Below are 25,930 nucleotides of genomic sequence, written 5' to 3'. Positions count from 1 at the left end.
CGGAGGGGGCTGCGGGGACAGCCTCTCCCCCCCCCTCCCCGCCCCGCCCCGCCGCCCGCCCCCAGCGCTCCTCCCGCGATCGGCGGGGTGGCCCGCAGCCCCCGACGGCAGCGGCAGCGATGCGGCGAAGCGGGGGGGGGGGCGGCGGCGGGAGGCCAGGCGGGGGGGCGGCGGCGGGGCTGAGCGGCGGGGGGCTCCGCGGCCCCGGGGCGGGGGGGAGGGAGGGGAGGGGAGGGAGGTGGGGGGGGGCAGCCAGCCTCCCGCCCGCCCGGCGCCGCACCGAGCACACGGATTTACGGCGCGGATTGCAGCCTCCCGAGCGGCCCCCGCAGGTAAGGCACCGCCGGTAGCGCCGGGGCCCCCGCCCCAGGTATCCCCCCCCCCCCACCCCCGCGGTGCGTTAGCTCTTGCCCGGGGCTCCGGACGCGGCACAAGTTTCCCCCGTTGCGGTCCCCCCGGGCACCGTGTCCGTCCATCCCCTCCCCTCTCCGCCATCGGATGCTGCAGGGATGGGGCTGCATCCCCCCCCGCCCCCGCTCCCTACTGTACCCCCGCAGCCCCGAGCCCCCCCCCCCCCCCCAGTGGAGCGGCGTGGGCCGGGGTCCCGCTCGGGCCGTCCGGCCGCAGGAGGGGTGTCCGGGCTGCCCCCCAGAACGGGGGGGTCGGCGGGGCGGAGAGCGGAGCCGGCTGCTTGGGCTGGCGCGGGAGAAGCCTCTGTTGCTTTTGAAACAAACTTGGCTGCGGGAAACCCGCCCTCAACCCGGGACCCCCCGGGGTGGGACCCGCGGGACGGGGGTGTCCCCGAAGGGCATGCCCCGGAGCCCCCTGCTACGGGGGGCACTGGGCACCTGGCCTCGGCCGGCGGCCGCCCCGCTCTCCGGGATGCTCTCCGGGATGCTCTCCGGCTAGGCCTCAGCCGGAGGATGCGAGACCCGTGTCTGAGCTCTGCCCCCCAGGGATCGTGTGATCTCTGTCCCCCTCCTCGGGATAGCGAGCGGTCCCCAGCCCCCCTCGCAGCGGGGCTGAGTGCCGGGGGGCTCACCTTGCGGGCAGGGGATGCTCCCGGTCTCCCCGCTGGAAGCGCTTGCCCTCTGCAGTCATCCTCCGAAAGTCAGCGTGGGAGGAGAGGTGGCACAGCCCGGTGGTCACCAAAGGGGTTGGCTCCCCCCCGGGGCTGCTGAACGTGTCCCGAGTGGGACCTTCCCCTCTCCTACCCCACCAGGAGAGGTGCTGCCCACCCTGGTGCGCAGGGGAGGATGGGGGTGCTGCTGGGGGTCCTGCCTTGCTGGCACTAATGAGCATGGATTTTACTTGGGGGGAGGGGGAGGGGTGAGGAGCAGCTTTCCTGCGCCTGGCAGATCCCCTTTTGGAGCCTTTTCCCCCTTTTTCCTGCGTGGTGGCAGAGTGTCACCATCCGTCGGGCGGTCAGGCTGCGCAGCTGAGCCGTGGCTGCCCGTCGGCGCGGGATATCGATCCGCGCGGAAGTTGTGCTCTGGGGACCCCTGTCTGATGCTGCTGAGCCAGGGGGGTGGTCAGATCCGGAGCCCTCCCTCTGGACATGCCGCTGGCACGCTGCTCGGTGGGCGGCAGCGTGGCTGGTGTGGGGGCTGAGGTGTCCTGTGGTGGGTTTCTCCAGGAATCTGGGTGCCTCTTTAGCTGTGAGCTGCCTTCCCCTGAGCCCACCGTAATGCCCAGTCCTGGTACAATCCCCTCCACATCTCCCAAGCCTGCTGAGCCCCGTGGGTCCTGCATAGCTCTTCCGACTGCCGCTGTGCCGGGCTGCGTTCAGGCTGCGGGATGTCCACCCCGTGGCCACACATCATGGGTGGCACTTGCTCTCTCCTCCCTGGGGGCCTGTCGGGTGCGGAGGGTGCCCTGGGCTCGTCTGGGAGAACGGGTGTGAGTGCGAGAGTCTGATCGCTGCATGCACAACCCTCCTCCGGAAAGCCCCTTCTCCTGAGCGTCACCGATGTGAGATGCAATAAGCACGGATCCTGCAATTTTAGGGCTCTCTACAGGTTTTGCTGCAACCAACGGTAGATCAGGCTGAATGTAAAATGGGTTTTTCTCTGTTTCCCAATGCAAAGCTTTTGCCGTCAGAATTAAAACAGATGTTTGGCTGCCTGTTTAAGCCAGTTTTACAGAAAATTGCCTCTGGTGAAGACACTAGCAGTACTAGGGTCTCCAGCCCCCTCCCGTTTACCTCCGTGGCTTCAAAGGCTGCCTGATCATAACTGTTCTTAAACTGCCCTGGACCTGGCAGAGCCAGGGCTGCTGCTGGAGAGGTATCCCCTTGCTCCCTTTAAAAAATAACAAGGGAAATGAATACACAATGTTGCACAAATGCTGGAGGAGGGTTTCAGAGCGGTGAGCTGGGGAAGTGAGCGTGGCTTGGCACAGCGTCGTGGTTGGAGCTCTGGTCTGGAGCCAGAGTCCCCGGCACCACATTCCCATGTCACCATCCGGCTCCGGGTGCGTGCTGTGGGTGCTCCGAGGAGCGTTTCACAGCAAACCCGGCGAAGGATCTGCCGCCTCGCCATGGAAAGGGATATCCCCTGGGAGCACCGGGCACCGGCACATACCAACCTGGGAGACAGCCCTGCGGACTCGGTTGTTTAGCACATAGATCCAGGGAGGGAGCGCTCTCCTGTGCCTGTTTTTCTGCTTTAACAAATTGATCGGTTGCTGCTGAGACTTTGCTATGGGCCACATAAAAGCACAGCCCAGGCGCTGTGGTGGGGCTCGCCATCGTGCTGGCGTTCGTTTGGCTTGCAGGACCCTAACGCTGCCCAGGGCCGGCGGCAGGAGGGGTGCGGGGGTGCTCGGGCTGTCCCCCTTCGTGCGCAGCGGGATGGGAGCGAGATGGCACCGGCCCCGGGAGCCGCGGCAGGGCTCTGCTGAACCACAGCTACCCGGGCTGCCGCCGCGCTGACAGGTACCTTTGCCTGGAGACGGGGGTTTGGTCAAGGCTCCTGGGAGGAGCAGCTGGCAGCGGAATAGCTCTGTGGCAAAAACGTGTGTGTGTGTGTGTGTGTGTGTGAAAACATCCAGAGTTATGGAACTAATGCAAATGGAGTTGGCTTTCATCTCTCCCTGCAGCATCCTTTGTGGAAGGCATTTGCATTTCCCCAAAGTCGGTTCCTCCCTACCTGTCCCTCAAGCAAATCCAGAGCTAGAGAGCAGAGGAAAGCCTTTTTGCAAGGTGAGGGGTGGCTCTCCCGCTCTGGAGAGGGATGAACTCCAAATATTTGAGAAGGAAAGCTCTTATTTTAAGGTAGCAACTCTGGACATGGCAGAGGATTGCACACACAGACTGCTGTGTGCCCTGCTGTTGAGTGGCCATACCTGAGCTCCCACCAGGCACCGCAAGTGGGTGACCCATCCGGGAGAGGACAGGGGGGCTCGCCCATGCCTCTGACCTCACCCTAGCACAACCCCGGGATGCCACGGGGACGTGCTCCTGCAAGCGGATGCTCGGAGCGGTCCAGCATCCCCCTGTTCGGATGTGCTGGGAGAGCCCCGTGGCCCCCATCTAACAGCCCCCTGCCCTGGGGTCCCCAGGTGTCCTCTTCCCCCACCCCGAGCAGTGTGGGGCTCTGCGGGCAGCTCTGCTGCCATTTCGGAGGAAGTCTCCAGCTCAGCGGAGACACAAACAAACCAGGATTTCATGAGCACTCGAGCGATAGCTATTAGCTATGCTGAAAGGATTAACAGCTCTGCAGGACTCATCAAGTGTTTAAAACATAACTCAAGCATCAAAGGCGGCTCTTATAGGCTCGCATTTTCACATCAAGTAACTCTGAAAATTCCTATCCGACTTAATTAAAACATCCACTGGGCTCATTAAAAGCGAAAAACAAAGGCCTTTTTTCCATAAGCACCAAGCTGTTTTGAAGAGAGGAGTTTGCAGAAAAGTCTGCAGACTGCTTTGTTGAAGAATCACCTTTGTGAAAGTCTCCTGTCCCCAGACCACTGTGTCTGATTAATCTCAAGCTTTCCAAAGAGGAAATAAATATGTTTTGTTTTTTTTTTTTTGGATTTTTTATTTTCCTGGCTAGAGACCACAGGAGAAAGATGAAAAAGTGAGAGGAGCTTTGTAGACAAGGTTAGATAAGAGGGTGGGGGAGTGTCGAAACCAAACCTATAATAGGAAACAAGCCACTGAAGTGCTGGTGAAAGTACCTTTCATCTTGAAGGCTCCAAAGTGCTATGCAGTGCGTGAATACACACCAGAACTGGAAAACAGTTGACAACAACTAGCATCGTGAGGTGAAGTCACCACCTTTGGCAGCAGCAGAGTCCCCACAGGCAGGTCACCGGCTCACCCGCTGCCGGCCCCTGACTGCCTCTGTGGGCTCTGCTTGCTGGATTTGTCACCGGTGTCGTGAGCTGGTGCAGCCAAGCTGTTCTGCAAGACCCCAGGTCAAAGTTTTAGATGTCATGCTTGTGTGACACTTGTGTGAGGCTGTGTGGTCCTGTGCTGGCCCGGCATGGCCAAGGCTTGATGGTACTGATCAGCCCCTTCCCAAGCCCTGTCACCTCGCATGCTTGGTCCTGAGCAGCATCACTATCATCTCCCATAGGGTTGTGGTTTAATTCTGCTTTCCTGTGATGTGCCCAGTCTTGGTGATGTTGGGTCATCCCCAGGCTTCAGCATATATCCTCCCCAGACACTGTAGATGATCTTTAAGGTCCCTTCCAACCCTTGCCATTCTAAGATTCCAACTCTTACCACTCTCACCCTCCTCTGTCTGCCACAACAGCGGTAGTTATTTCAGGTGCCCTGGGGAGACTTAGAATAGGTAGAGAGGCTCCCTCTGTGCAAGGTGTAACTGGGGTGGTGTCACTGGAGCTATGGGTGCCTTAAACACAATATTTAAACTTAGTAAATGCTTTTTTGACATCCATAGAGGCCTTGAACATTGTAGGATTTCATCCCATTACATTGGTTTTCTTGGTTTTGGTCAATAATGAATTAGCATACCCCAAAAAAGGATTAAATAGCTCCTCTCTTTCCCCTTGTTTACGGGTGAGTTTGATTTCGTCCACTTCGCCCTGTAGTGTGTGACCGGAGGGTGCCTGGAAGGGCAGCGCTGGGAAATGCCATCGTGAGCAGAGCTGCTCCTACTGCATCTTCCGGAGAAGGTTTGTGGCACACCTTGCCTCTTTCCTTCCCACTTGGCCATTTTCTCTAGGCGCGTTGTAGGACCTGAGCAAACAGCCCCCCCTTCCCTCCCTCGGGGACCCTCCGGGCTGCCCCTGGGGACCTGCCACACTCTGGTGCTGGGGACAGCAAGCTGGGTCATGCAGGGCTGGTGGCATGGGAAGGTGTGTGAGCACGGACTTTATACCCATGCACTCAGCACACGGTTGGGATGTGAAATGCAGGAATTAGGAGGTAGACAGGGTTTTTACATCGTTTATAGCACCTTCCTCACTTTGTGTCTAGACATAGCTATAAATGAGGGAGAGGGCTATTACCTAGGAATAAAACTACTGAAACCAGCCCTGGAGAGCTTGTTGCTGTATTTCCAACACTGGAAACTGGGAGATTCCTTATGATTAATGTAACAATATCGAAGGCTATAAACTCACCGCAGTTGGGTACGGAGTCGGGGGACACACTTACAACGTACCTGCCATTTGCGACGGAGACTGAGCATTAACTACGGTCTCTCGCCAGCCCTTGGCCGTTCCTAGGGCTGCCGCTTGCTTACAGATCATGGGTTCGGTTCAGCTGACTCCACCAGCTGCAATGGCGTAATAAAACAGCCCAGCGATCACCGAGGTATAATTTCTGGTTGCAGTGTGGACCAGCGGTGGTGTGGAGGAGAGGAGAGCCCGGACTGTGTAGCTCGCCGGGAAACTCTGCCTTCACGCCTGCTAACTTCAAGCAGGGGAAGCAGGAGCACATGTGTGGACAGGCTGTGCCACCGCTGACTGCTCCAAGCGGTGCCGAGAGGGTATGCATAGTAGCGTGACGGGGGGCTTCGGGCACCTGTGCTGATGGGAAACACCTGGGATCTCAACTCAGAACCCCCAGTCCCCATCCCAGGCCTGACTCGCAAGATTGTGCCCAGTAAATAGCGGTGGGAGAAGTCAGACTGCAGGGATCACATTTTTTTGGATGCAAATTCTTCCCTCTGATCTCTGCTTCTACCGCGTCCAGCACAGCGGGGTCTCAGTCTCTGCCTAAGGCTTTGCAGTACTGTTACAGCATCAGCAAAAGTAATAAAGAAGAGGATGGGCTCCCTGGAAAGATACCACGGAGCAAACCGCTGACATGCTCTTGACAGTGTCCACAGCCAGAGCACAAAGACTTAACTTTTTCAGTCAAAAGGAGCCTACCTACGCTAGATCTGAATGGCGGAGTGGAGTGTCAGGGCATGTCTCTTCTGAGCCCTCAGCTGAAGGGCTGTCATTAGAGGATGAAGAAGGAGATGGAGAGGGTCATACCTATGTTTGGGGTCTGTTGGGACCTTCTAGCCCACGACTGACCTCCCTTTGGCGGGAGGAAGGGTGGGAAGGAGCAGCAGCGCAAGCGGTTGGTGCAGGAGGCAGCGGGTAGGGAGTTTGGGTCAGCACCTTCGTGTCTGCAGGAGATGCTCCCAAAGTTAGGTTTCCTCCCCCAGGTTCAGTTGCCTCCTCCAGGTGAGGTTTCCTCCCCAGATTGTGTGCTGTGTCCAGGCTTTGTACCCGCCAGGGGTTTTTCTGTGCCACACGTTCAAGCTTAGGAGGTGCTTGGGTAATGTGGGCCTCCTGAATACCTAAGATCTATTAAAAGCTGATCTCATTTGACTCCATAATGAATGCCGTTGGGAATACGGCGACGCTTCTTGGATGTGAGTAAATATTGGCCTTGAAAGAAGTCACTGATAGTGGGAGATAAGTTATCAACAGCTGTTTAACCTAATATTACTTCCATACAAGATAGCACTGGGCTTTTGCAAGAGGTTAATAGCTAGATGCAGAATCCATCACTGCATACAAAGACACCTGGCAAACTGCAGCCTTAATTTTTCCCTTGGAGCTTTATTACAGCTGAAGGGGCACGTAGCAGGGAAACGTGCTGGTGAGTCAGGCCCGGCTCCGGCAGCAGCCGAAGACGACGCTGTTGAGCGTGCGGTGCTGTGCAGAGACCAAGGGGACTGGCGTGGTTCCCTGCGGGTGTAGCTCCTCCGGATCAGAGGGGCTGGGATGGCATCGTTACACGGTTAGATTGGCAGAGCTTTTGCTGCTGCTAATCAGGCTTGAATCCCTGTGCTGGGCAATGCCTGCACTGCACATTGAGCACGGTGACCACAGAGCAGAGTGAAGGAAGGTAGGTTATACCTGGCATTAATACAGATATTTGGGAGGCAGCATCGAAACACCAAGTGTGCATCAGTTTCAGATCACAGGATCCCCGTGAACGGGAATGCAGCTGATCCTATGCCAGATTTTAGCCCACAGTTATGGATGTATTTTCCGCATCATCTTAGGTGGCTGCTGGTCTCTGGTGTGCCTGTTACAGCCTGCTGTTGGGTTTTTAGAAATAAGAGGTTGGAAAGGGCCAGAAGCACTCAGGGAGATTGGAATGGCTCTGCTAGCGAGCAGCGCTTGGCTCTGCAGCCAGCCGCACACACCAGACTTCTCTTCAGAAGGTCTTCTCCCCTGGAGTTACCTAAAGCATAGACCTGAGGCAGAGGAGATGTGTCCAGCCACCTCCCCACCACCAAGATGTAGGACTACGCCGGCTATTTTTATTACGTTCCTCTTACTCGATCCCAGCCACGGATGCTGTAGCCTTTCAGCGTTCAGCTTTGTGAGTCAGAGCCATCTGCTGAGGGAAGGGCTGGGGTGGGATACAGGGGGAGCGGACCACCACCTGGCTTACCCTGCCTGCAGGACCCACAGAGCTCCTCGGTGCTTTCCCTGAGCATCACTGGTATTAATGCCTGGCTGGGACTTGCCTTGAGTGTCTCTGAAGACACTGATCAGCTTGACCGAGCCATCAGCAGAGGCTCCTGGCAGGAGCTGGGATGGCTTTCAGTGCTCCTGGCTCCCAGCCCCTGCTTTATCCAGCAGACCACACTGCTGCTCAGCAAAGCTGGCTGCAGATGCTAGGACGGCAGCTGCAGTCCTATTGATCCCTGTGGGGATGATGAGCCCAAATGAAGACCCTTGGGAAATCAGCACAGAATATAAAAATCTGGCTGCAAAGCAGAGGCTCGGACCGTGACAGTTCTGCAGATAAACCCGTGTGAGAGCCCAGCTGTGTGGAGCGTCCACAGAGAACCTGCTTGGAACGCGGGTTTGATGCTCAGGCTGCATAAGGAAATCTTCATCCCTTCCCACGAGCCCATCACACCTTCCTCTTCTCCCAGAGGAAGCATCTGGAAGCAGATCCAGGTCCCTGCACCCACAGAGGGGAGAAGTCCTCAGTTCCCCTGGGGCCGAGTGCTTCTTCCTCAGGCTGTGAGGCTAGAGGGAGCGAATGGACGAGGACCTCGGAACCATGCTCTCTCCAGACCTCCTGTGGTGTCAGGGCTGGGAGGGTCGGAGAAACACTGTGGCTCCCCAGATGAAAGAAGCCTCTCCATTTCCTACCACTGCAACAGCCGTTGCGCAAGCAGAAGGGGACGCGTGCGTTTGCGGGCTGTGCTGCGCTCCTGGTGTTTCAATCTTGGCTGTTGAAACAGCCGGGCAGAGGGGCTGTGAGCGCCCGGAGGCACCTTGGCCTGGCTCAGGGGGGCAGCGGGAAGCTGCCGCACTGCCCAGCGCGTCAGGAGCGCTGCGTAGCTGCTTTCGGGCTAGCCCCGTTAAACAGCTCGCAGCATTGCCTGCTCAGGGAAGCACATCGCTGCGGTCTGGCTGGTAACTCTGGCTAAGAAAGCTGCTATTATTACTCCTTATACGTGGCTGCTTTTTCCCAACAGAAGCATTTCAGCTGAACTTTTCCCCCTGTGCCGTTTGCAAACCATGCGGCGTGCGAGCGTGCCCTCGCCCTTCCCACACACAAGACCGAGCAAGACAGCAAACAAACTGCAGGTCCCTGGTTGTCCTCGGCAATTAGCGGATCGCTCAGGCTGCCGGCTGCCGCTGCCCTGGGATGGCTTTTCTGTTCCCTGGGGGTCCATTTCTGCAACAGCAGCAGAGCCGGGCGGTTTCAGTTAACTTTTCTATAGCCACCCCCTGCCCTGGCACATCATTTATATTGTGAGGTGAAAGTGTAGTCTGATAGAGCCTTTATTATTAAAGATAACGAGTTGTTGCGTTACTAAATTTAGGACAGCCTGGGTTGATGTTGACTCCTCCGGACTTGTATGCCTACATTAAAAAACAGAAGAAATTCCTCTAGGTCTGCTGGAGATGTGAGAGTGATTCCCTTGCGCTAAGGCTGGGCACGTTCTGCATCCCAGCAACTGCTCCCTGCTGCGGACTGCAACCTCGCGATGCTCTTCCAGAGCTGGATTTTAAGCTCCTGCTACAGTTTAACCTCTGCGGGCAAGAGCCTGGCTTGTGACAGCTTCCCTGCCTTACTGCATTTCGAGGAGAACCTGCTGGGTAGCCCTTCTGCCGATCGACACCTCCTCTTGCCCCGCGCAGGCTGCGTACCTGTACTTCGGCTTCCCAACCTGCGGGTCCTGCACACCGGTGGTGCTGACGAAGCTTTCCTTGCTGCTACGTGTCCTTTTCCTGGGCAGCTTCCACATAATTAATGTACCCGTGGAGCCACTGGCTCCTGTTCCAAAGCTTCCTTTTAATCCCGTTGCAAAATATCCGGCTTCTGGTTTGATCTTGTTTGAATTCTTCCGATGTATCTTAAATTTTGGTGAGCATGACCGCTGGTCTTCAGCGTGCGGCACAGCAGTGAGCCACCCAGGGCTCCCCTTCCTGGGGAGCCTCTTCCCTCCACTCCTCCCCAACCCTTCTGCAGTTACAGTAATACCATCACTGGTTTGTTCAGCTCTTATCTCCCTGATAGAAATCAGTCTCTTTTTTTTTGTTTTCTTTGGTTTCTCCTCTGATTTCTTAGCTTTTCTGATCTTCCTGTGTTTTCTGCTGCTACATGACTCGTCCCACCTAAGAGCCAGCACAATTTTTTGCCTTGCGTAGCATCACATGCCCTTAGACTTCGGGTGGTGCTCATGTCTCCCTGGCTTGGGGTGGAGGTCAGGGTGGGGCTTAATCACCTCTGGGTTAATTCTGTCCTCCTGTGTAACCGGGCTTTGGCGGTGAAGCATCACAGCCCCCCCCCCCCCGGATCTTGCCTCCAATTCACGAGAAGAGCGGAACGTTGCTTGAAACTCCCTCTTCACACCCAAGTCTATCAGGGGGAGTCTGGAGTGGGTCCAGAGGAGGCCACGAAGATGATCCGAGGGCTGGAGCACCTCTCCTATGAGGAGAGGCTGAGGGAGCTCGGGCTGTTCAGCCTGGAGAAGAGAAGGCTCCGGGGTGACCTTAGAGCAGCTGCCAGTGCCTGAAGGGGCCTACAGGAAGGATGGAGAGGGGCTTTCACAAGGGTGTGTAGTGATAGAACAAGGGGGAATGGCTCTAACCTAAAAGAGGGCAGATTTAGATTAGATATTAGGAAGAAATTCTTCACCATGAGGGTGGTGAGGCCCTGGCCCAGGTTGCCCAGAGGAGCTGTGGCTGCCCCCTCCCTGGCAGTGTTCAAGACCAGGTTGGATGGAGCTCTGAGCAACCTGGTCTGGTGGAAGATGTCCCTGCTCAGGGCAGGGGGGTTGGAACCAGATGATCTTTAAGGTCCCTTCCAACCCAAACCATTCTGTGATTCTATGATTCTATGATTTTATGAGTGTAGGAAGTTTGTAGCTGCAAAAGAACTTTGCAGGGTTGTGCTGCACTCAGTTTCCTTGGCAAAGGCAAAATGAAACCATCCAGCAAAGAGGGAAGAAAGAGCAGAGGAAAATGCAGCAGACATCAAAGGAGAAAATGTTGAAGGATAGGGGAGAGCTGGCACCCTTCATGTGAATTTGGGGGGAATTTATAAACCTGCGGTCAAATAATCACAGAGCTTGGGTAGTTTAGGACACATTACTGGGACTCATTGCTCTTCATTAACCTGCCAGCCACCCCAGTTCAGGTGTCAGCTCAACATCAAACTGCAGCCGATCAAAACTTTCTCTGTTTGAAAAATTGCTGGAAAATTGAGTTTTCAAGTGACTGAATGTGGTTACGAGGCAGCTGCCTTCCTCAATACTGTTAAATCATTCAAAATCAGGAATCTGAAAATGGGTATTTGGGCCTGAAATCCAGCACTGGGCTCTGGCCAAAAAGAGCTGAGAAAATGCTGTTGTGTTTATTTGTGAGCGAGGAGCCTGTATTTTTCCCCACGTGCTACGGGGGCTTCCTTCCCCCTGTCTCCCTGAAGAGGTGGGGCAGGATCCAGGCACTGCCTTGCCCAGAGAGCGACGCAGAAAGCACTTGGGTTAGTTCCACAGGGACTAACCTCATTTTTCAGCTGTCTGTGCTGGGGATGCTCTCACTTGGCTTGGCGGTACGGGAGTGTGCAGGCACAGAGCAAGGAAGATGCTGTCAAGCTGGGAAGGCGGGCTGGCTCAAGCAGCTCTGGGATGAGGGTTGTCTATCACGGCTGTTTGGTTGGTTGGGAGAAAAAGTGGAAGCGGGTCCGGAGAGCGAAAGAGGCTTTCCCAGAATAGCTACAGCTTATCAGAGTCTGAGAGAGGCAACGCCATGCAAGCCCCAGGTCTGCTGTTTTATTTCTGATTCACTTCTATGGAATGTAGGAATTAATCCTGGAATGACAGAGGTATCGGATGAAAGCTGCCGAGTGAGACGTTACTTATGGTGGATGCCACGTGAGGAGTTCCCATCTTGGAAGGTGCGGTGGAAGCCCGGGTGAGCAGCCAGGCTGCAGGCAAAGGGACTGAGCTTGGATCAGTGGCGGGTGCTGATCCCACCAAGGCACCCCTGAGCAAGGGCTTTCGCTTCTGCGGTGGCCTCCTACAAAATTCACAGTCGCTGTGCAGCACAGGCTGGCTGACCGCGCTTTTGCATTACCTTCACAGCAGAGCAACCTGCTCAGATGGAGTCGGAGCTAAAATGTATGCGTGCAGTATCCTTGTAGCATCCCAGAAATTCGGTGGGACCCTACTTGAGAGTGCTTGACCGATGCACGCAGCAGGGCAAGTTAAGGGTCCCTCCTAAACTTGCAGTCCGGTGCTGAACGGGGTGAGCTCTGCCCATCTCCAGTGGTGTGGGGGTCCTTTGGCTCTTGCTGTAAAGATAGTAGGGGACCCTGCAGTGGCAAGTACAAATATAAAATCCCACCAGTAGCTTCTACTGGTCTTCTGCATCACGTTGTCTGTTTTAATATAAAGTGTCTGCAAGCCGTCACTAGGCAGGAATTCATTGTCAGCCAGCTGTCAAGCTTAATTGGGTTGTCCTGTAAAATATCTTGCATATAAGTAAATCAAAAAGAGTAGGGCCCATAAAAGGGCCAGCATGTGGCACATTCATGTTATTTATAGGCTTCTCTGTGGTACTCATCACCATGGCAGCTATGAAGGTCGATGCTGACACTTGTAAAGAAATGCCACACATGTTTTAAACAAACCACATGTATGAAATAAAGCAGGGCTTACACTTTCTGGTGGAGCTGGGAGGCAAGGGTGTGGTGTCCAGCAGGGAGCCCCTGGCCCCACAACAGCAGGATGGGTGGTGAAGAGGACGTGCCAGGCGATAGCGGGTCTGTGGGCTAAGGACTTCTGGGGTTGCGCATCCTGCCATCTCCTTGGAAAAGCTGGGAATAAAACTGGACTCCCGTTCTCTATGCCCTCCGCTCTGGAGCTGGCCCAAAGCTCCATCCTTCCTTCTTCCAGCCTGAGTTTATTCACAGCCAGTTTATCTTCACCTGTGCTTGTGACAGCACTGTCCTTTAGCTTAAACAGCTCTGCTCCCTCGCTGGTGCTTATGGCCCCGCTGCGTTTGGCAGTGCTGGTCCTGCCTCGCTGGGCTGGTGAGTGGGGTTTGTGCAGGGTCTGCCCCCTGTGCAGCATGGCACAGCACGGCATGGCAGCTCAGCAGCTGGAGCACAGCTGGGCTTTTTCAGCCTGAAGAAGAGAAGGCTGAGAGGGGACCTTACAAATGCCTATAAATATCTGAAGGGTGGGTGTCAGGAGGACGGGGCCAGACTCTGTTCAGTGGTGCCCAGCGACAGGACAAGGGGCAACAGGCACAAACTGAAGCAGAGGAAGTTCCAGCTGAACATGAGGAAGAACTTCTTCCCTCTGAGGGTGACGGAGCCCTGGCACAGGCTGCCCAGGGAGGCTGTGGAGTCTCCTTCTCTGGAGATATTCAAGACCCGCCTGGACAAGGTCCTGTGCAGCCTGCTCTGGGTGACCCTGCTTCAGCAGGGCGGTTGGGCTAGATGACCCACACAGGACCCTTCCAACCCCAAACATTCTGTGATCCTGTGATTCTGTGAGCACAGCCTGCTGAAGCTGAGGCCAGAGGGCCCAGAAATACCCACATGGAAGAGGTTGGAGGTCACTTCAAGCAGTTTCTCCTCTTCAGGATGAAGCCCTCATTTATGAGCCTGCTTTTCTTACCTTTCTGTGTAATTGTGCTGAAGCCAGTGGTGATTGCTCACTCCAAGCTTACTTACTATAGCTGCCTTTTTTACAGTGTTCTTTCTACTTAAAAAGCAAACAAAAGCAGCATCTCCTCATGTCAGTTCTCTAATTGGCAGGTAAAAAGCCTGCTCTAGCCACATCCAGAATCAGTTTGAGCATCTGCACCTCAGTCTCAGCCTTGAAAGCAGCCTCTTGCGAAATATCGGTCCCGACAGCACTGCGGTGTCCAGTGGCATTGCTCCAAAATGACTCCCAGGGGGATGTATAGCAGACCCTCACCATGGTCCTTTTATTCTAAAACCACTTGTTCTCTCAGCTGGCACCAGTGATCCGAATTCCTGCACATACGTGGTCAGGCCCTTTCTCTTGGTGGATACATCTCCATCTCCTTGCTTGCATCAGATTGTTTCTTTCCCTCAGGGTATCACGTGTCAGCTTTGACCTTAGAAACCCGGGACTTTCAAGCCAGTCCTTCACAGATCTCTCTCCCCTTGTGAGAAAGCTTTTCTATGAACCTGAATCTTCCTTCTCCTTAGCGAGCTGTGACTTTTCTATCTTTTGTCAGGAGCTTTTTCTCCAAGGACTGGTGGAGGTCTCTTGAAGAGGGCTGTTTCTCAGCCGTGTTCCTGTCATCCTTGCTCCTCTGCAGCAGAAACCAAACCGTGCTCATTTTCCCCTCATGAGGGGATGGATAGGCGGCTGCTTCTTCCCCTCGTGTTCGTGTCTGTTCTCCTCGCTCTCTGCGGGCAGCCTTAGCTCCCCGGGCCTCGTTAGTGATGGACCTTTTGTTTCCATGTTTATCCCCACGACAGCCACATGTGGGCTTGGGTAACTTCTCCCAGCCCTGCACCTGAGCTGCAGTGAGGATGTGTCTCTCACTGTGTCAGGAAAGCCCCAGAGGACGTAAAAGTCATTACTAAAATCACTATTTCTTCCTGTTGATGGTAACCATATTTCTGTTCCTGCAGGAGCATGGGGATTCACGTGTATACGTTTGTAAGCATTCAATTTATGCTTTCTTAATAACAGTAAAATGCCTTTGCCAGAGGCGTTTGGTTAAAGAGTTGAAGTAAATAAACACACTGGGAATTTTTTCTCGTGAAAGGGAAGTCGTGGGCTGTCCTGGAGCTTACACAACCGCTCCACTAACATTTACTGCCCGTTCACCTCCTGTTAGTCCCACAGACGCAATGGGTCCTGCTCTCAGAAATGAGCCCACCCGGGTAATGATTGTTAAGGCAGTTGGTGCGATGCTTTCTCTAGCTCCTACAGCTCCATTCAAGAGCTCTTCTTGCAGAGCAAATACGTAGGGTCTCTTTTTGCTCTAAGACTTATATGCTTATTAAGATTTCTGCAGGAGAAAAAAGATTGCAAGGCAATTCAGCTTGCTAGCTGGGTCATGAATCCATGCGTATGTTATGAATGGCAACGATATGCATGTGCCCTGGGCTTTACCCAATCGTACCAAGCAGTAATACAAGTCAGGATGAAAATAAATCTTAATACCAACTGCCGTACATGAAGCAAATACTTACATTACATAAAACCTAATTTTAGAATGCCAAGGCTGTAGCTGATCCACTTTGTCTCACCATGACTTAGCATAATGACATACATATAGATATGCATATATATATAAAAATATATATATTTGTAAACATGCTCTTATTTTTCCCCTTTATTTTTCCTGACTGTAAGTGGCCCGAGAGCCAGCACTTGCTTTCTCGGTGAGGAATCTGCGTGCTAGCAGTCCTTTGCCGCTTCGCCGGGGCACAGGGAAGGCAGTGCGGGCGCGCAGCCCTGCTGTGTGAACACGCAGTCAGCGTTATTTCTTTGGGCAGCAGCAGCTGGGAAATGCCAAAGCATGGCTTTAACGCCGACTGCCAGCATCGCTGGGATCGACACGTCGCCCTGGGTAAAACGAAACGCTGTCGGGCGTCAGGCCCGGGGGATGCTGGCAGGGGATGCAGCATCCCTGCCTCCCTGGCCTGCCGCAGCTGGCCCTCGCTGTAACCATCTCAGCTCTGGCGAAGCAGCAGCGTCAAAATGCGCTGTGGCGTGGGATTAAGGAGGTTGCATGCCTTTTGTCTGATACTCATGGAGAGCATTCGGGGAACCCTGGAGTTTCGAGGGAATGCCCCGAGGGAGGCAGGATGTGCTCAGGTTTTCATGTGCCCTGGAAAATGTAGCAGAGAGCTTTGCTTTTCAGCAAAAAAAAGAGTAATTTTGAGCATTACGCATTGCTGTGTTCTCCCTGAGTGTCTGAGTTCATTTATGCGGCTATATTAACTTTCACTTCACCTTTCAGCGGTGTTTCCTTCCCCTGCACACTTTCTCCTATGCACAACCCAGCCTCCGCCAGCGGGGCTGGGTTTGTAGGAAAGGTTTGGATGTGCAGCAGTGGGATGGGGGTGGGAGAAGCCCGTCTCGTTCCTCCCTCACCACATAGCGGTGGTTCACATAGCAGTCTGTGCCAGCCAGCTCCGGGGAGGGTCCCTGGGGACATCCCCCAAACCAGAACCGTGCTAGGGCTCACGCATCCGCTCCCCATGATGATTTTGCCTGCCCAGGTCCTTCGGAGCAGGGTCCTTGTGATGCTTCCGCCTGCCCAGTTCCTTCAGAGCACGAGCCCTGTGATTATTCTGCCTGCCCAGGTCCTTTGGAGCACGGTCCCCATGATGCTTCTGCCTGTCCAGGTCCTTAGGGCCCCATACAGCATCGGGGAGGCTGGGGTGCCGGGCTGGGATCTCCTCTGGTTGTGTTAAAAGCTTTGCAGTCCTCACTGCTTGGGAAGGCAGCAGGCTGTTGTGTGGCTGCAGGAGGTTTTTGGCTTGCCTTGGAAGCCAGCGTGAAGCGTCTAGCGCTGGTGGCTGAAGAACAAGGCTCTGCAAGTGAGCCAAGCGAGTCTTGTAGGCTCGGGAGCCAGAAAGCAAAGTGAAAGGCACAGCTTCAGATGCCTTTTTAAAATATTGCCATGATCGTGAAGCCACTCATGAAATATCTGTCGTAGGAGGCCCAAATGCTTGGGACCGGCTGCCAGTGCTTGTGTGAGGCCACATCACGGCGTGGAGCAGCTCTGAAGAAGCAAACGCTCATGCAAATGTGTAGGGGTGTGTGGATCCCCAGAAGCTGCAGCGATGGGGCTGTGCTGGGCTGCTGCTCTCTCAGTGAAGGGAAGGGTCTGCCAGAGCCACCCAGAAAGGAACCAAGAGGTGCTACTGCCCGCGGAAGGTGCAGTCCCACCTCTCTGCTGGAGGAGCAGAGCAGGCACAGGAGATGAAATGACCCGCTGCCCTCTGCTTATTAAAAGAAAATGGTGTTTCCTGGCAGCACTACAGATCTGACATCTTGATCCATTGAAACGCTCGCAACATATAAATCAGGAGGAGGTGACCAAAGCCCCTGGTGCAGGGAGAGGTTCTCCTCCCTGCCACTGTCCTCCCCCGGGGTGGGAGAGCCCCACTACCCTGCGGCGGGGTGGATGTGGATGGGGGCTCCCACCGCAGCACTGGTTTGACTTGGTGATGCGTCGCTGAGCCCATCGCTTCTGTCTCAGCCCGAGCGGGTCTGGAAGGAGAAACTGATTGTGATTTAAAGATGTCAGAATCAGGAAATCCATCACGTCCCTCGCTAATCTGCTTCTGTGATTAGTTACCCCCACCATTAACTGCCTGTTACAAATATACACCTTATTTCCAACCTAAGTTAGTCCCTGGGCACGGCTGCGCTGTGCGATGGTGCATGGAGGAGCGAGTGGGGGCTGAGCAGCCGCGGGCAGCGAGGCAGCGCAGGCTGCAGGCACGGACACTCGCTGCCACGCGTGCACGGCTGCTGCCAGCACCCACGGGCCAGGAGCAAGGGAGGTGGGAGACCCGTCACAGACACCCCCAGAACGGCTTTGCAAGGCGGATGGGACTCCTGCTGAAGGGTGCAGGGACGTTGCAGGGGTAATAGGGTCTGCGGAGGGAGCAGGAGGGGGACAAGGGACAGCACCCTGCCCCAGCCCTTGCGGGAGCATCCTCAGGACCCGCTCACAGAGCAGTACATCACGTACCGGTCCCCTTCCCACCAGAAGGATCTTCCAGAAAATGCGCAGGAAGAGTCTTGCTCTGGCTCAGGACTAAATTACGCAGTAAATTAAGCCCGATATGTATGAAATTTCCTCTGCATATACATTCCGAGGTGAATGTGGGAACAGGTTTTGTCCAAATTCGCCTGCCTTTTGTATGTAATTTAAAAAGTTAGATCCTCCTGTAATTGCCTCTGTGCTCGTGGAGAGTTGGGGAATACTAAGAAACCCTCTAGTGACTAATTGAATGCCTTATAAATGTTCTGACAGTAAGCAAAGTTCTCTGTCTTGCATTATAAAGATATTTAGGTCCAATTCTGTGCTAGGGTGATAATTTTATGAGGGATTTTCATATCTTTTGGATGTAATATGGAATGGATCATTACCTTTTTTTACACTTAATTGCTTTTATCATCCAGAAATATTCAGCTTTTAATGATAATAAAGCACTTCTGCTAAGGAGGCCAAACACCATATACATTATTGCCTCATGGTGCTGTAGTGCACAGCTCCTCGGCACTGCATTTCTGTGTGCCATCCTCCCCCCTTGGCAGAGGGGGATGCTGAGGCCAGGGGGCTGCACCTCACCCCAAATCACCCTTTGGCCGGGAGGGAAGAGCACTTTAATGTCCAGAGGCGCAGGCCAGAGCCCCCCAAAACTGGAGAATTTTCCCAAGCATCCCTGTTTCTTGGCTTCCCAGTGCTTTTCCCTGTGGCAGCCAGCGCGCAGAGGATGCTTCTGCAGCAGCTGGGGACGAGGTGACCAAAATCCTCAGCGCGGGCACCTCTGCATCCCACCGCTGGGCTCAAAGAGGGGATGAGGAGTGGTCTGCACTGCTCCAGCCCATGGCAGGCACAGAGTTTCTCTTGAATCAGCCGGATTGCCCTGAACGAAGGAAATTTGCTGGTCTTTGGGCAGCTGGGTTGCCTGCCGGGCTGGGCTGGCAGCTCTCTGCCAGGTTTGCTCCTCAGAGGCAGGGATTCAAACCCAGGTACAGATGTTTGCTTACTGTGTTGTCCATAGCTTTCCAAGAATGCGTTTTGCGATGGCCATCTACAGGTTTTAATTAAAAGCACTTGCATAATTAATTATTTATTAACTCTTTCTAGATGCTATGAGCCCGTCATGGACATTAGTGGAGTCCTACTGATGCTTATAAGCTCATCAGCAGACGTTGTAATTGATGGCTATAAGCAATCTGCTGACCCGCTGGACCCTGCAACAATTGATTAACTATTCATTACAACATCTAGACATCATTTATGTACCTTTTATAAACTATTTATAAGTAAGCAGGGACAGATTTACTCATTACTGTTCGTGGGCTTGCAGTGGAGGGATGGAGGGAGCCCTGAGGCTCCAGGCAGCAGAACATCCACGGGAAACATGCCCAATATCACGAGAAAGCCTGCGTCGCTCCACCCCTTCTCCCAAATGACACTGGCTTCCCGCGGGCCCAGGGGGTCAAGTTTCTTCATGGAGCTGGGTTGTTCTCCCAAAGATCAGAAATGACACAGAACGGAGAATTTTCTGCTGTTTTGCACGGTCAGGTAGTTTAGCTAAGTAGGGGCTGGCGAGAATCCAGTAGCAGCACTTTAATACACTGTTGGGCTAAACTTAAGAGGAGAGGATGAGCAGGCTTGTGGGTTGCTTTGCTTCTAGCGGGGCAGAGATTAAATTACCCATCCCGTTTTCCTTCGTATTAGTATGCAGGGGTATAGAGAGCCAAAGGCAGCAGCTGCCAGCAGAACCCCATCCACAGCTGGGCACGCTCAGGCAATGAGCTGATTCCTGGTTAAATCGGGGATGGAGTATGAGGCTCAAGTTCAGGGCTTGCATCCGAACATGACCCTAGCATGGGTTGTTTAGTTTTGGGGCTTTTTTTTTCCCCTCCCCAAACCAGATGAATTTCTAGGTGGATAATGAAAAAGAAACCTGTTTACTACTACTTTCAGTGCAGTAGGGGACGGGAAGGTGGAGTGGTCTTGCTCAGCTTAGACTTCATGAAGCTTTTCCGTGTTCCTGATGCGTAGCATTTGTACCCAAAAATGGAGACTTTCCCAAGGACTTTCCCCGGTGAATACTGCCCAAAACAAGTAATGCTGTTTCTCGCTGCGGAGTCCCAAAACACTTACTGCTGCTAGGGGCTATCTCCAGCCCACGGAAATGTGTATCGCTTGACACCGAGGAGCCTCCTTGGCTCTGGGGAGCTCACCATCACCGAACAGAAGTTGCGATATAAACTCCCCACGTGTTGACAGAAGAAATGACGCCTGTAATGGGATCTTAGCATCTACTATCACCTCTAACAGTCCATCTATAATCTTGCCTGGAGCGGATGCTGTCTAGCAAGACATGGGGATAAGTGATGACTTTCTAGGAGCTGGTGCTCGGTGTAGCATGTCTATCAGCTAGCAGAAAGGGGACAGATGTGCCCTGTGTTTGTTTAACAGGTTTGTTCTTTCCTTCCTCCTTATCTGCATTGTTTTCTTACTGAACGTGCTCAGCCGACCGCTGTAGGCCAAACCGTATGAACTGGAGGGATGTCTCCTCGCTCAGCGGAGAAGGGAATCCCAGCATTAGTGGCAATCTGACAGTGGCAGATTCGTACAGCCATGACTGGTTAGTTGTGTTTCAAGACCTTGTTTAAATTTACAGAAAGGGTATGTTTGTGCACGTGTAATTCATTCAGTGGAAAGCAGTGTGTAGTTATTATTCAGTTATAAACTGGACTAATTCAGGATTTGCACTGGGTATGCCTTAATCAGTTTAAAGCTGACCTGAGGTCAAATTAGTGCAAGACTGAATCTAGCGGTGCTCTCCCAGGCCTGCCATTGCTCAGGGCCAAAGGCTTATAGGGTATCTTGAGGGATGTAGCTCACTCAAACATCATGCAGAATTGTGCTTGTATTTCAGCTCACAGGAAAGAAAAGCCAGCTCTCCACAGTCTCTTCTACAAGGACACTTGAGCTATTTTGGAGTACAGCACAAAGAAATTGGCTTTCAATGGGAAAGGAACACAAAAATGCACCCAAAAAGCCATAGATGGCTCAGTATTCATGTAAGAACACCCAAATCGGTGTGCTCCTCATCTAGCTCTGTCCCAGGATCAGGGGAGGCTTGGAGGGTCAGAGGACCCACCACCCCAGCCAGGAAGCAGGGCTGGGCACTGCCAGTGGGTTGCACCCCCCAAATTCACACTGCAGGCTGGAGCTGCCCTGATTTCACAGAATCACAGAATTTTAGGGGTTGGAAGGGACCTCTGTGGGTCATCTAGTCCAACCCCCCTGCCAAAGCAGGGTCACCTACAGCAGGCTGCACAGGACCATGTCCAGGTGGGTCCTGAATATCTCCAGAGAAGGAGACTCCACAACCTCCCTGGGCAGCCTGTTCCAGGGCTCCGTCACCCTCAGAGAGAAGAAGTTCTTCCTCATGTTCAGACGGAACTTCCTAAGCTTCAGTTTGTGCCCATTGCCCCTTGTGCTGTCGCTGGGCACCACTGAAAAGAGTCTGGCCCCATCCTCCTGACACCCACCCTGCAGATCTTTATAGGCATTTATAAGTTCCCCTCTCAGCCTTCTCTTCTTCAGGCTGAACAAGCCCAGCTCCCTCAGCCTTTCCTCGTAGGAGAGATGCTCCAGTCTCCTCATCATCCTCATAGCCCTCCTTATTTCTGGGGGGCAAAGAAGCAGACAAGGTGGGGAGCATGTACTGCCCCAGACAGCTCACTCCATTCCTGCAGCAGGACATCAGGGTTGAGCTACATGGTTAGAAACACCTGACTGTCACTACGGGCAAGATGGCCAAGCACCAGCCCCAGAGCATCGCACAAGGGTGGAGTGATGGCTGTGACACACAAAATGGACTGGGAAGAGAGGTTTGGAAAGAATGGAGCTCAGGAAGGGCTGTGGGGCTCCCAAGGTGGGAAGAAACTCCCAAAAATTGAGCTGAAGCAAAATGCTGGGGAAAAGAGCCTGAAGAGCATCTCACAGAAGCAGGGATACTTCTCCGCTGGCCAAGAGCTCCGCTGAGCGATGTCCCCTCCCTGGGCCAGCACTCATCAGGGAGAGCAGCAGAGCAGGACAGAGCTAATGGCACTAATGACTGTCCCCAGGCAAGGAAGCACGAGAGCTGTGGTGTCAGCCAAGCGCAGCCCAGGAGGCCAGTCCCTCCTTTGGCAGAAGCCCGCGGCTGAGTAAGCAGAAAGCCAAGTTAAGTGATGAGCAGCTCGATCTATGCTTTTATCCGGAGGGGGTCAGGGCTCCATAGGACACAGCCCAAGGTGAAAGGAGGGTTCTACCATCCCCGTGTCCTACAGCAATGGTGGAGAGCTGGGCAGCTCCATCCCAATAGCACAGCTCCCCTTAGCATAGCACCCCAGCCCCAGCCGTGGCAGGGAAGGCAGCTCCCCCAACACCTTAAAAGAGGTCACTGTGCCCCCAGACCAGTGTGCCCTCCCAGTGCACAGCAGGAGCAAACGCAGTCCAGACCTGGCTGCTTGCAGCACTGTTTGCGTTTTGCACTCACTTGGTTCACCGATGCCAGAAATAGCATCGAGATCAGCCCCCAGGGTGCTAGAGATGCCCTGTGCCTGGAGAGAGCAGAGAGCTGCCACTGCTTCCCCTGGAAGAACTCATCTGCGGTGGCTTTTATGTCTGAAAGCTGTTCCCCAGCTGCACAGACCCGGGTCCTGAGTGCCTCATGTTTTCAGGGTGCGAACGCTTGGCAGCTGGCTTTGTGGTGAGCGAAGTCTTTGCTTGGTGCCTGCTGCCCTGCTCCCTTGCACCCTGCCTGGAAGCCTTGTCCGCCGGGGCAAGGGGGCCAGCCAGGCACTGGGCGAGAAACCAGGGGTGCGAGCACCCCGCTCTCTATTGCACTCTGCTGCTGCATCCCTCAGACAACAGGAATCCGTGATTTTCTGTCCAATATTTGGCCTCCGTGCTCATACCTGGTCCCTCTGGGCTGCTTGTGCCCAGAGAGCAGCGGCTGCATGGGACGCGGGGACATCCCTGTGGGCAGGTGCTGAGCGTGGTGGTGGCAGCTTCGCGGTGCTGCTGCGGCAGATGTTAGCGACCTGATTACACGGGAATTAACTACCCAGAGCAGGAGAAGGCTTGTTTCATGCAAATATGGAAATACAGGGAAGCCTTGAGCCACAGAGCAGACAAGCACCCCTGGAGCTGCGGTGGCCGAGGGTCCCTGTGGTTCCCCTGTTCTGGGAGATGGGCTGCCAGGGATCCTAATGAGAAATGGCTGCCTAACAAAGCAAATCGGGCAGGAAAGGGCACTGCGGGAGGGTGGTGGTGTGCTCAGCTGGAGGGTGGCAAAGGTGAGGCTGAGCGAGGGTGGGAGAGGGAAAATGGCCGTGCAAAAATCAACGCAAAGTGTTCATGCAGTGCTTAGGGAGGGCAGGAGGCCCTCCAGAAGCAGGTTTCAGAATGCAAATTGAAATAAAAGCTGATTGCAAGTGTACCTGCTCTGCCTCTGCAGCCCGGTGGGCTTTCTGCCAGCTCGGCAGTGACCCAGGCTGCAGCAACCCCCCAGTCTCCCCGCTTTCTTGGCAAGTCTTCATCATCGCCCACTTTGTACCGGAGGGATGCCTTTGCTCTACCAACACCAATTTTCCCATGCCTCTTAGAGTTGAAAACTCAGAGAGAAATACCTGCCAGAAAGAGGCATTTACCACATTTCACGTTTCCTCTGAAAAACTGGGAAATTTCTGATCCGTTCCATGCTTCACTGCCGCTTCCCGAGGGATGAGCTTCCCTCCCGCTGGGGAAGAAGGGGCAAAGGTGCAGTGATGGCTCTGTGGGCATCAGTGGAGAGAAAGAGGTTTTCTTGCTCTTCCCTTTGTCTGACATCATTTGGGAATGAGGTTTGAAGCCGCTTCCCCTGGAAACTATGTTTTCCAGCAAACCGCACAAGGTGGTGTTTATCTTCTTTATTGTTCCTGAAAAGTCCAAGCAGTTTGCTACTTCAAAGCCGATGTGAAATTAGCAGCAGAGGGGAGGGGAGGAGGAGGAGAAGGGTAAAATAACCCCAGAGAGAAAGGACATCTTTCTGAGGCTGAACAAAGCATCTCGGGTTGACTCCTAACCATTCTTTGCAGTATTTTATTTTGCTCAAAGACGCAATTGAAAATAATTAAGTGGCAGTCAAACAGAAATAATTTATATTGGATTTTCAGCCAGTCCGCTAGACCAAAACTAACTTGTCGTTGAGACACCCGTAACGGAGACGTGGCCCTGGGAGGAGAGCTGCTCTCCCACCCACGCTCCCCTGCCTCCGTCCTCCCCGGTGGGGTGCCCGGCTCTGCAGCTGCCGCAGTTTTCGGGTGCCTGGGGACTGCGTAGCGCGGGGAGGGTCGCACGCCCGGACACGGCAAGGCTGGAAGTGATGTACACTAAGAACTCTGTGGCTGTGAGGTCGGCATCGTGACGTGGAGCTGCTTAACGTAGTCACCGCCATGGGCTGATACGTTTGCCCCTGCGTCCCGCGTGAGAGACGTGGAGCTGGGCGCCGTGCGCTTGCTTGGCTGCGATCAGTGGCGAGAAAGCTTTCTGTACGCGTTTTGATTTAAAATGTGAAAAAAGAGAATGAAAAATTAGTCCGTTCTAAGCACAGTTAGAAAGAAATGACTTCAGAAGTTGACAATTTGAGGCAAGTCTCCCTTCTTAAAAGACGTTTCTAAATTAGCTATTTTGGGTCAGCCTCCATCTCTCATCCTCTGAATGTCCCTTGTCCCTCTCATTTCGCAGAGGGGAGAAAAACAGTTAGCAGTTCCTCACTGCTAAGTAGCATCTTTCTGCTGCTGGCTAAGCTGCAAAATGGATTAGCTTTGCCTCACAGCTCTGTACACAACAATTTCAGGCTTGCACAGAAGTTGCGTGGCCTTTCCAAGCAAAACATTTCCCGTGAAGCCCTTTCTGGGGATAGCGGGAGATCGAAACCAGACTCTGGGGCAGCAGCATGCTGGAGGACGGGGAGCAGAGAACACCAGGCGGGTGGCAGATCTGCTGTCACGGACAAAGCTGGCACTGAACTTGGGCAGGACACGCTTTCCTGTCGTTGGGAATGAGGAGGCGAGGGGTCAGCGTGGAGCCTGGCAGGGACCCTGGTGCCAGAAGCCCGGATCCAGGGCTGAGGAGCGGGGGAGAGACCTCAGGTGAGCATCCCCTCCGTCCCCAGGCACGGGGACGAGGGTGTCGGAGGGACCAGTGGCAGGTCCCAGCCCGCGGCCAGGTGGCCCGTGGGACAGCACGGACACTCTCAGACTGAGGTTCCTTAAGCCCTGGCAATGTGTAAGGGCAAGGCAGATGCTGCCTCCAGGGATGCCGCACCTGAGCACTTCAGCCTGCTTTCTTCCCTGTCCGAGCATGGGCTTTTAAGCCTGCCAGCCTCCCCTTCTGCAGGGGACCTGACCCGGCCGCATCCCTCCTGGCAGGAGAGAAATTGCTCTTTTCACTGTAGGAATTAGCATGGCGGCTGGGCAGTGGGTGCAGCCGGAGCCTTCGGATGCGCTGGCTGGGAGGCAGCCCCGGGGAGGACTCTGCCCTCCACCGCTGGGCAGCGAATCTGTGTCAGCAGCACAGGCGACGGCCTCAGCCCAGGGACATTTAATGCCAGCGCAGATGTCGGCGGCACAGCCCACGCGGACCCAGACAGTCCTTTTGTGGCCAAAGCGCGTTCACCGTGCGCCCTCTCCCCTCCCTCCCTTCCTCCCTCCCTCCGCAGAGATACTCGAATAGCAAGAGCCTGCTTTTGAGGTTGGAAGTCAGGTTTAGAATTTTAATGATATCCTGTATCCCACAGCCTTTCATTTGGGGAGAAACCGCTCTAAATGACCCATTTTTCTTAGTATAATGATAATCATTACCAAGAGGAAAATGAGCACTGAAGCTGGGGACAAACGCAGCACAGAGTAGATAGGGCGGCTGATTCTGACCGGCAAAATGCTACGTGGAGAAATAAACCTTTTGTACTTAGAAGGAATGTAAAGATGTCTCTAAACATGCATGTGAATTTGTCAAGAATAAGTCACCGTGGCTTGAAACGGGAAGCAAGAGAGAGCAGCCATAAATATTTTATCTCCTTGGCAATGAGCTCCAGCACAGCAAATTGTCACATTCTCCTGGGGGACAGGATGCCTGCTCACGCGGTTGGCTGGGGAAGCCACGGCATCTCCCCATTTCTGTGCAACCTCCGCGCCGAGCACCCTCCTCACCTGCGACCTGGCAGCAAGGAGCCCGGGAGCTTCCA

General features: G+C 54.3%; 1 protein-coding gene across 2 annotated transcripts in view; it reads left to right on the top strand.

The window, feature by feature from the left end:
- Positions 1-239: 239 nt before the first annotated feature.
- The window catches only part of TMEM121 (transmembrane protein 121), a 40,072-nt gene continuing 14,381 nt past the window's right edge, over positions 240-25,930 (top strand). For both annotated transcript variants that reach the window (XR_012764197.1, XM_075422373.1), the window contains exon 1: positions 240-332. The gene's annotated coding sequence lies outside the window, so the exon portion shown is untranslated. The remainder of the gene's footprint in view (positions 333-25,930) is intronic.

The sequence above is a fragment of the Opisthocomus hoazin genome, chromosome 6, assembly GCF_030867145.1.
Source record: "Opisthocomus hoazin isolate bOpiHoa1 chromosome 6, bOpiHoa1.hap1, whole genome shotgun sequence".
In the NCBI taxonomy this organism is placed as follows: Eukaryota; Metazoa; Chordata; class Aves; order Opisthocomiformes; family Opisthocomidae; genus Opisthocomus; species Opisthocomus hoazin.
Note: the sequence above shows the minus strand (reverse complement) of the source record. Positions and strands in the feature narration are given on the sequence as shown.